The sequence below is a fragment of the Rattus norvegicus genome, chromosome 5, assembly GCF_021556685.1.
Source record: "Rattus norvegicus strain SHRSP/BbbUtx chromosome 5, alternate assembly SHRSP_T2T, whole genome shotgun sequence".
NCBI classification, from domain to species: domain Eukaryota; kingdom Metazoa; phylum Chordata; class Mammalia; order Rodentia; family Muridae; genus Rattus; species Rattus norvegicus.
Window position 1 is genome coordinate 164,857,887 of NC_141538.1, and position 9,532 is coordinate 164,867,418.

Here is a 9,532-nt window from a genome sequence, read left to right on the forward strand (position 1 = left end):
CACTTTCCCCTACTGAGCCATCTCCTGACCCCTAGAGCCTTTTTTTAAAATCATGGGTTCTGGGGAGTCTGTGTTTGCATAAACTGCCCATACTGTACAGTTGCATTTCGATTTTAGTTTTTTCAGTGTTTTGAAAGCTTCCAAACTAAAAAGTTAGGAAGACGAAGCAGAAATAAGAAAACTAAGAACCCACCACAGAACTGTTAGAACAGCTGAATCCTGGATCTCATCACCACCATTGCTGAGAAACAGAAGCTCTGCTCTCTGAAAAGGGACACCCTGGGACAGCAAAGAGGTGCAGCCAGCCACCCTGGGAACCAGTTTGGCAATTCCCTTCCAAACTAAACTGTCTCTGAATGCAGACAGAGCATCACACTCCTCAGGAATCACAAGATAAACTGAAAATGTGTGACTACACAAAACCTACCCACAGGTATATACAGCAAGCTTTGCTCATTATTGTCAGAACTTAGGAGCAGCCCAGACATCCTGTAGATGAAGGAGAGGCAAATCGTGGGACATATAGACGACCAAATAGAATTCAGCACTAAGAATGGATAAACTCTCCCTGGGGCTGGGTAGGTGCCCCACCCCTGGTTTCTATTGCATGAGCATGAAGCCCTGAGTTCACCCCCACCACCTACATAAAAGCTAGCTGCATGGTGAGCTGCTGTAATCCCAGCACTGGGGAGACAGAGACAGGTGGAACTGGAGTGCTCTGGTCAGCCTGTCCAGTCAAGTCAGTGAGCTGCAGGTCAGTGAGAGACTACATTTAAAATAAAAATGTAGGGCTGGAGAGACGGCTCAGCGGTTAAGAGCACTGACTGCTCTTCCAGAGGTCCTGAGTTCAAATCCCAGCAACCACATGGTGGCTCACAACCATCTGTAATGGGATCTGATGCCCTCTTCTGGTGTGTCCGAAGACAGCTACAGCATACTTACATAAAACAAATAAATATAAAAAAATGTAGTTAGCAATTTAAAAAAGACACCTGACATCAACCTCTGTCTTCCACATGACATATACGTGTGTGCCTGCAGGCATGCGTGCTCACACACACACACACATACACACACACACACACACACACACACACGCATACAGGCACACATAAACACATACTCACAGAGAACAACATTTTATTGTTAAGATTTATATATATGTGTGTATAAATTCCTTGTGTGTGTGTGTGTATGTATGTATGTGCACCATATGCACATAGGTGCCTGCCACTCACGTTATGCTCACCACTGAGAGAGACCCCTGGGGTCATCTATGGTGACACATGTCCCGCATGAAAGGTTTGAGGATGAAGCAGGTTCTCCATGCATTTGAGGGGCAGAGAGGATACAGGAAGCCTCTGTCGCTGCCTCTCAACTCCTCTATGGATCCAAGACGAGCTCTTAAAAAAGAAAATCAAAGGGGGCAAAAGTCAAAGAGAAGCCAATATAATCATGTCAGTCCCCCGTTTGAAAGTGTGTCCTCGCGAGAACATTCAGAGCGACTTTCCTATCGAAAGCCCCAAACCAGGCTGCCTGTCTCCAGCAGCAAGAACAAGCTCACTATGAACTCTCGACAAGGAATAACAATCTTGGATGAAAGAGAATGAGTTTCCACACAGAACAGCATGAGTGAATCCCCACGATAATAATCAGGGAAGGGAGGGGAAATTGGGGACCAGGGCCAGAGAGAAAGCTCAGCTTGCAAAGAAGGGGCTAGCCTCTGTAACTGGCCACCACCTGGACTCAAATCCCAGAACTGCACGGAAGTTACCCTCTGACCACCCACACGCTGCAAAGAAAAAGAGGAGAAAAAAATCAAAAGTGTATTTATGGTATGATACAAGTTCAGGGCAGAGAGAAAATGAATCCGTGGCGGCATTTAACGGGAAGGGCACAGGAGCCGTAAAGACTGCTACAGTGTTCTGTGTTTAAGATGGGTGATGGTTATGTGGATGTGTGTGGGTGGGAAAAAAAATCAATTGTACCTATAAGATATGTGCTTTATAAGACATATCTCAAAAAAAACCACAAACACGGATTCCCTCAAACTCTTAAAATGTGGCTGGTTTCTCCGTGTCTCCTAGACAAATCTGAATCTCTTAACGTTTCGATTTAATTTCATTGCATTTAATTGAGCACGTTCCTTCTCTCCCCAGCACGGCAGAAGCAGCAAAAAAAGATGACCCTGTGTGTCCCTGCCCAGCGTGGATGCTTAACAAGTGGGTCTCTGTGGGACCCTCATGGGACCCGGCCCCAGAGGGCACCTGATACCAGATGGGTGGCATCCTTGACCCCTGGATATTTTCCAAACAATTTGGTGAGTTTGCCTTGCCATCCTGCAGGCGTCCCCTCCCCTCCTCCGCCCTGGCTGCGGCATCGGACCCACCCCTCACCGTTACACACTTTACAGCCATTGTCAAACATAATGATTCTTACCCTGGAGAGAAATTGGGTTCCATTTTATATTTTATTGCCTCAAAAAGGACATTTTTTACCTTCCCACAGTCCGCAGCCAGCAGGAACAGGACGATAAATCTCAGAAAAGGTTTCCACCAAGATAGATGGTCCAGCCAGGAGACCACACTGTTCCGAGCAGGAAGCGGGAGAATAAACAAGCAGTCAGTCCTGCTCTGCCAACCCCCACTGGTGACCTGTCCTCAACTCCACCTGTACAACATCAGGGAACACAGACGAGGGAGGGGCCGGGGCTCCACATCTTGAGAAAGCTGCTTCTGTCCCAGCTTTGGCACTCTTATTCAGTGGGGGGAGGGACCAGGGGAGGGAGAGCAGCATCTGAGATGTAAATAAATAAACAAACAAACAAACAAACAAACACACCCTTATTCACCTCAGTCAAAGCAGTAGAATGTTTGCCTAAGCATGGCACCTGTCCTAGGCTTTGGTCCCTAATACCACATAAACGGTGAATGGTGTGTTACACACATGTGAACGGTGTGGTACATACATGTGAAGGTTGTATAAGTACGTGTAAACCCAGAACTCAGATATTGGAGGCAGGAGGTGAGTTCAAGGTCAGGCTGGCAGGATGACTCAATGAATACCTGAGGATCCGAGTTTGAACCCTGCAGCACACACAAATGTGACAGGAGAGTCCTGACTCCACAGAATCGCCCTCCGATCACACGTGCCCCTTGGTACATGCACGCCTCCAATGCCCACACCAGGCACACATACACACAGAATTCTTTTTTTAATTAAAAAAAAAAGATGACCAAGGTTATCCTTAGCTGCAAATTGAATCTGAGTCCGGCCTGAGCTACACGAGTCCTGTCTCAAAACAAAAAAAGGTGTCATTCGCGTGGTTGGGGATTTAGCTCAGTGGTAGAGCACTTGCCTAGCAAGCTCAAGGCCCTGGGTTCGGTCCCCAGCTCCGGAAAAAAAAAAAAAGGTGTCATTCTCCCGAGGGACACAGACGGTTTGTCGAATGCATGCGTGTCTCCTGCTTCATTGCACGTAGTTTTAGACAGCCCTGATCGCTCCGGTGTGTGGGTAGGAAGACAAAAGCTGGCTGTGTTGTCTGCCTTGCCACCAGTGAGGAACAAGCTGGTAAACAGGAGTCTTCCTAGGATCCCATTGATGCTTCTGACCAGTACTCCTGTCGGTGCTCCAGGAGTTAGTCAAAGAGACCAGAGAAGGGGGGCAGATGGCAGCAGAAGGGCCATTGCCTCTGTGAAGCCAGCCTTTGTCCTGAGCCACTCCTGGTGCTCCTCTCTCCTGATGGTCCTACCTCTTGGTGTTCTTGCCTCCTGGTCCTCCCAACTGCTGATGTTCCCACCTCCTAGTGCTCCTAGCTCCTAGTGCTCCCACCTCCTGGTGCCCCCATCTTCTGGTGTTCCCACCTCCTGGTGCTCCCACCTCCTGATGCTCCCACCTCCTAGTGCTCCCACCTCCTGGTGCTCCCACCTCCTAGTGCTCCCACCTCCTGGTGCTCCCACCTCCTGGTGCTCCCATCTTCTGGTGTTCCCATGTCCTGGTGCTCCCACATCATGATGCCCCTATCTTATGATGCTCCCACCTCCTGGTGCTCCCACCTCCTGGTGCTCCCACCTCCTAGTGCTCCCACCTCCTACTGCTCCCACCCCTAGTGCTCCCACCTCCTAATGCTCCCACCTCCTAGTGCCCCCATCTTCTGGTGTTCCCACATCCCAGTGCTCCCACGCCTTGATGCTCCCAAATCCTGGTGCTCCCAACTCCTGGTGCTCCCAAATCGTGGTGCTCCCACCTGAAGGAAGAGTTGACAAGTTCTCTTTCTTTCCATTTCCACCATATGACTTACACAAACAGCATCCTTGTAGAAGCCATGGCCTGACACAAGATCAGCCAGAGAAGACAGTGACAATTACTTTTACCCACTGAACCATCTCACAGGTCCCCAACAAGGGAAAGATAGAAGCAGAACCCAGATCTCAAGGGGTGTCTGCTTCTTATTCAGCCCCTCACCCCCCCATCACTACAAACACAGTGTCTTCCAAACATTAGCTATCATTTCTTTCTTTTGTAAGATTATTTTCCATGTGTAAGTGCTTGCCTGCATGTGTATATGCTACGTGTGTGCAGTACCCAAGAAGGCCAGAAGGGGCAGAAGATTTCCTGGAACTGGAGTTAGAGCTGGTTGTGGATTGTCATGTGGGTACTGGGAACGGAACCTAGGTCCTCTGCAAATGCAACAAGCGCTCTTAGCCACTGACTCATCATCTTTCCCGCCCATTTATTTATTTGTTTATTTATTATCTATTTTTTATTTGTTGCTGCCGCTAGACCTTTTTGCAACAGGGTCTACTATGTAGTTCAAGCTGGCTTCAAACTTAGGATCCTCCTGCCTCTGCCTCCAAGGACTGGGGTTACTGGAGTGTACCGCTATGTCTGTCAACTATTATTCCCTCCTAAAGCAGTTGAGAACACGAGGTTTTACTGGTAGTTATTTAATAACAAGACCGTGGAGTTGTAAAGCTTACCACTCATGAAAGAAACTAGTCCCACAACCCCATACACTGCATGATTTCCATATATATGAAATACCCGGAACAGGAAAATCCAAGGAGACAGTAAATACATTAACAGTTGCCTGGGGCTGGGACGACACCATGTTGTGCAGAATGGGAATGACTCCTATTGGGGGAAGAAAACATCCGGAAGCCCATGCTGGCGATAGCTGCGTGACGCCCAGTCCAGTAAAAGACACTGGCGCATGCGCGCATGCGCTCGAGCCGGCTGACTTTATAGGATGTGAAGGGAATTCAATAAAGCTATTTTCAAATAAAATCATTAGTTTTTCTCAGCTCATGTGCTTGCCATGAGCTAGTGGTGGTGAGAGCTACTCGTGTTGCTGTTATGATACTGTTAGTATGAGTGAAAATATCCCAGCCCGAAGACCAGCACGGGGTGAGGGTGGGGGTGGGGGTGGGGGTGGGAGTGGAGGTGGAACCCTTCTTCTAGCACATTTGTCATGATTAGTTATAAATTGCCCCCCTCGAAGCGCTCAGGTATTAAAGGCTCCGTCCATAGCTGGTAGCGCCACCGGATCTTGAGTGAGCTGACTTCATTGGGTCACTGCGGACATGCCTTTGAAAGGGATGTCTTCTCTCCCGTGCCTTTCTCTCCCTTCAACGTTCCCTCTCTCCCCTCACCCCTTCCTGCCACCAGGTGAGCAGACTCCTCCACCACAGGGTTTTTGCTAATTTACATTGGCAAAGCCTCCTGTGAGCTGGGAGACCTGATGTCACAAAACTGAGATCTCATGGAAAAAGAGGTTAGAAGTTCAAGGCCTGTTTGGGTGAAAATTGAGTTTCAGGACAACTTGAGCAAGTTAGTGAGACTCTTGTCTCGAAATAAAATGTACTTTAAACTAGTAACATTAGGGGTTGGGGATTTAGCTCAGTGGTAGAGCGCTTGCCTAGGAAGCGCAAGGCCCTGGGTTCGGTCCCCAGCTCCGGAAAAAAAAGAACCAAAAAAAAAAAACAAAAAATAAAAAACTAGTAACATGGGTTGGGGATTTAGCTCAGTGGTAGAGCGCTTGCCTAGGAAGCACAAGGCCCTGGGTTCGGTCCCCAGCTCTGAAAAAAAAAAAAAAAAACAAAAAAAAAAAACAAAAAAAAAACTAGTAACATTAAAAAAAAATAACTTTCAGAATGATATGTGTTCTGGGGTCTCCAGAAGCCACAGCAAAATAATACAAAAGGCCCTGAGCAGTAGGCTGGGTCCTGGGCTCTGCCTCTGCTGATGTTTCCGCCACGAGAGTACATGCCCAGCTGCATCCAAGGCCTTTGTGTGGGTGGCAGGCACGGAAACAGAACTTGTGGGGGCCTAGGGCATTGGGCTGTATGTCCTTGGGAAGCTGGGAACAAAGGCTCATCACTGTGACAACCAAGTCCTTCTGGTGGGGAGAGTCTGTGAGGCTCCCTCACCATGCTGGTGTTGAATCCCCAGCCAGCGGTTCAGGGATACTGGGAAAAGAGAAACAAATTAGGACCCTGTGAGATGGCTCAGTGTGGAAAGGCACTTGCCCCTTTATGATCTGAGTTTGGTCCCTGAGCCTGAATGGTAGAAGGAGAAAATTAACTCCAAGAAATTGTCCTCTGACCTCCACACGCATGCCATGGTGTGCATACCCATACACAATAAATAAACGAATGTTTTTAAAAAAAAAAATTAAAGTGGAAATGGCTGTCAATTGCAGCAGAGAGGCCTGCCCTGTGGTGCAGGAAGGCACAGGGGAAGTAAACTCTGCAGTATGGTGGGCAGTATGGAGGATGGTTCAGCTGGTCACAAAGAAGCTGCCAGAAACCCCTGGCACACCCCTAAGGTCTGAAAGAAGGTCTCGCTGCTGTACTAGAGGGAAGGAGCAATGGCCAGGGAGTGGCGGACTGTGTCACAAGGCCATGGTTGGAGCCAGAGGAAGCAGAGAACTGAACTGAAAGGATTGTGATTACCAGGGAGCCAGCACACGACGCTGATTCCCTCCTGTGGCCAGATCGGCAAGGGTGATCCAGGACTAGAGACAGGACAGAGCTAGAGATCTAAGATGGCTCTGAAAGGCTTCGCCACAATAACAATTAGTTTTCTTTCCCTGCCTTCCTGAGTTCCAAAACTGGAGATACTGTAGCAGGAAACTGTCATGGGTACCTCAGAGCGATCAGCCCCATAGTCCAGTCCTACCCACCTTTGTGGCCTCCTGGGCTCTCTTATACCCCTGTGGCTGCAGCCATCCAACAGTAAGTCACACATCCCAGCTCTGGCTTCTAGTCTCTCAAGCACACTTCTCCATCTCCTATACCATCCCCTCTATATACCCACCCTACGGCCAAAAAGTCCCCTCAAGTTGGTCATTTTCCATGGTTCTCTTGCCCCCAAGCTTGGATGGCTATCCTTCTCAGATTCCTCAGGCCTCCGATTTCTCAGATGGACTTATGACATGACCACCCGCTCACCCAGGGGTATTTGGAAGAAGATTCCGTCTTTTATTTCTTTGTCCCAGAACCTGACAGGGCATTAAGAACATGGAGCCTTCAGTACATGTTGGCTCAGTGAATAGATGGTTTGGGGTGAATGGATAGTTTTGGTGGTTTGGGGAAGATGGACAGATGGGTGGGTAAGTAGATGGGTAGGTAAATGGATAGATGAGTGATGGATGGATGGATGGATGGATGTTTAGGGTAGGTGTGTAGTTGAGTAGATGAATGGGTGGGAGGGTAGATAGACATATGGATAGATGAGTGTGTGGATAGGGAGAAGGGTAGGTAGATGGATGGATGGGTGGGTGGGTTGTTGAGTGGATGGATGGATAGATGGATGGATGGATAAATGGACAGATGAATAGACAGACTGAAAGATGGATGGATGGATGGATGGATGGATGGACGGACAGACAGATGGGTGGGTTGTTGAGTAGATGGATGGATGGATTCATGCATGCATGCATGGACAGACAGATGGACAGATGGATGAATGGACAGGTGGATGGACAGATGTGTGGATGAATAGGTGGACAGATGGATGGACAGATGGATGGACGGATGGATGGATGGATGGATGGACGGACAGACAGGTGGGTTGTTGAGTAGATGGATGGATGGATGATTCATGCATAGGCAGACAGATGGACAGTTGGATGAATGGACAGGTGGATGGACAGATGTGTGGATGGACAGGTGGACGGATGGACAGATGAATGGACAGACAGGTGGGTTGTTGAGTAGATGGGTGGATGGATAGATGAATGCATGGACAGACTGATAGATGGATGGATGGATGGATGGATGGATGGATGGATGGATGGGATGGATGGATGGATGGATGGATGGATGGATGGATGGATACATGTACACAGTCTTGAAATCTTTAGAAGATTGTGTCTTCTTGATCTATTATCCACTTGATGGACTGCATACAAATAACCATCTCTGTAGTTATCAGAACCCTGTGACCCAAACACACTAGGGTTTCTGTCATGCACAAAAATCCCGATGTAGATGCTACTGGGCTACCATCAAGGTGCTGGGACTCTAGGTCTTTGTGTTTCTGCTCCACCACGAAGGCTTCTTCATTCATTATGGCTGACAATGCTCCACCTGTCACAACTACATTCCAGGTAGCAGGAAGAAGGGAGGGAGAAAGTCTTCCTGGGTGTCCCGTGTGTCACTTCCTTACCTTTCAGATAGAAACACCCGTCTCTGGGAACGTGGCGTGGCATAAATTCCCTTGATCGCACTGATGAATGAAGAACAGGGAAGCTCTGTGTTTGTACCTCTGGTGGCATGTCCTGGTGCTGGAAAGGCTGGCCCTGGCCATGTGTGAGTCTTCTCTTTGCCCACATGCCGTGTGGCCTGCAGCCATTGCTCCTCATGGCCACTGTTCCATCGTTTTCCCCGAGTGTCTATTACAGCTTCACCCTTTGCCAGCCACATGACCCTCGCACGCCCTCAATATGAGCCTCGGTTCCTGTTCCTATGCGCTGGGATAAATAGTGACATCCAGCCCCTGACGTGTAGAGCAAGACATGATGTACACAAGTACATGAAAGGTCAAGACCAAATGTGAAACAGGTCAAGGGTTCAGTGCCTCCGTTGATTCCCAGCAGAGATGATGGGACCCATTGCCATCTGGATGTAGCTATAAGCTGTGCTAGTAGTGTTCAAATCCATACTGCAGTAAAAGGGGGTCCTCTGGGGTCCCTGTGGCACAATGAGAACTGTTGCCAAAGCTTGTTTTCTCTAAGACATCCACCAGTCAGTCAGGGCTCCTCTGCCCCAAGCTATTCAGTGTTGGTCTGCTGGAGCCTACTCCCCACCTCCTGCCTCTGGTCCAGAATCCCCAACCCTATCACCATCAGCTGGTCTAGAGAGAAGCAGACTGCAGGAGGAGGTTGCCCATTGCCATGGAAACCAAGGCCAGAGCCCAGCAACCTGCAGTTCCCAAGCACACACCAGATGTGCTACTTCTGAGTCTCAAGTTCCTATACATCCTCCTACCCAGTAGGTGTACACACAGCACATACACACACACACACGCA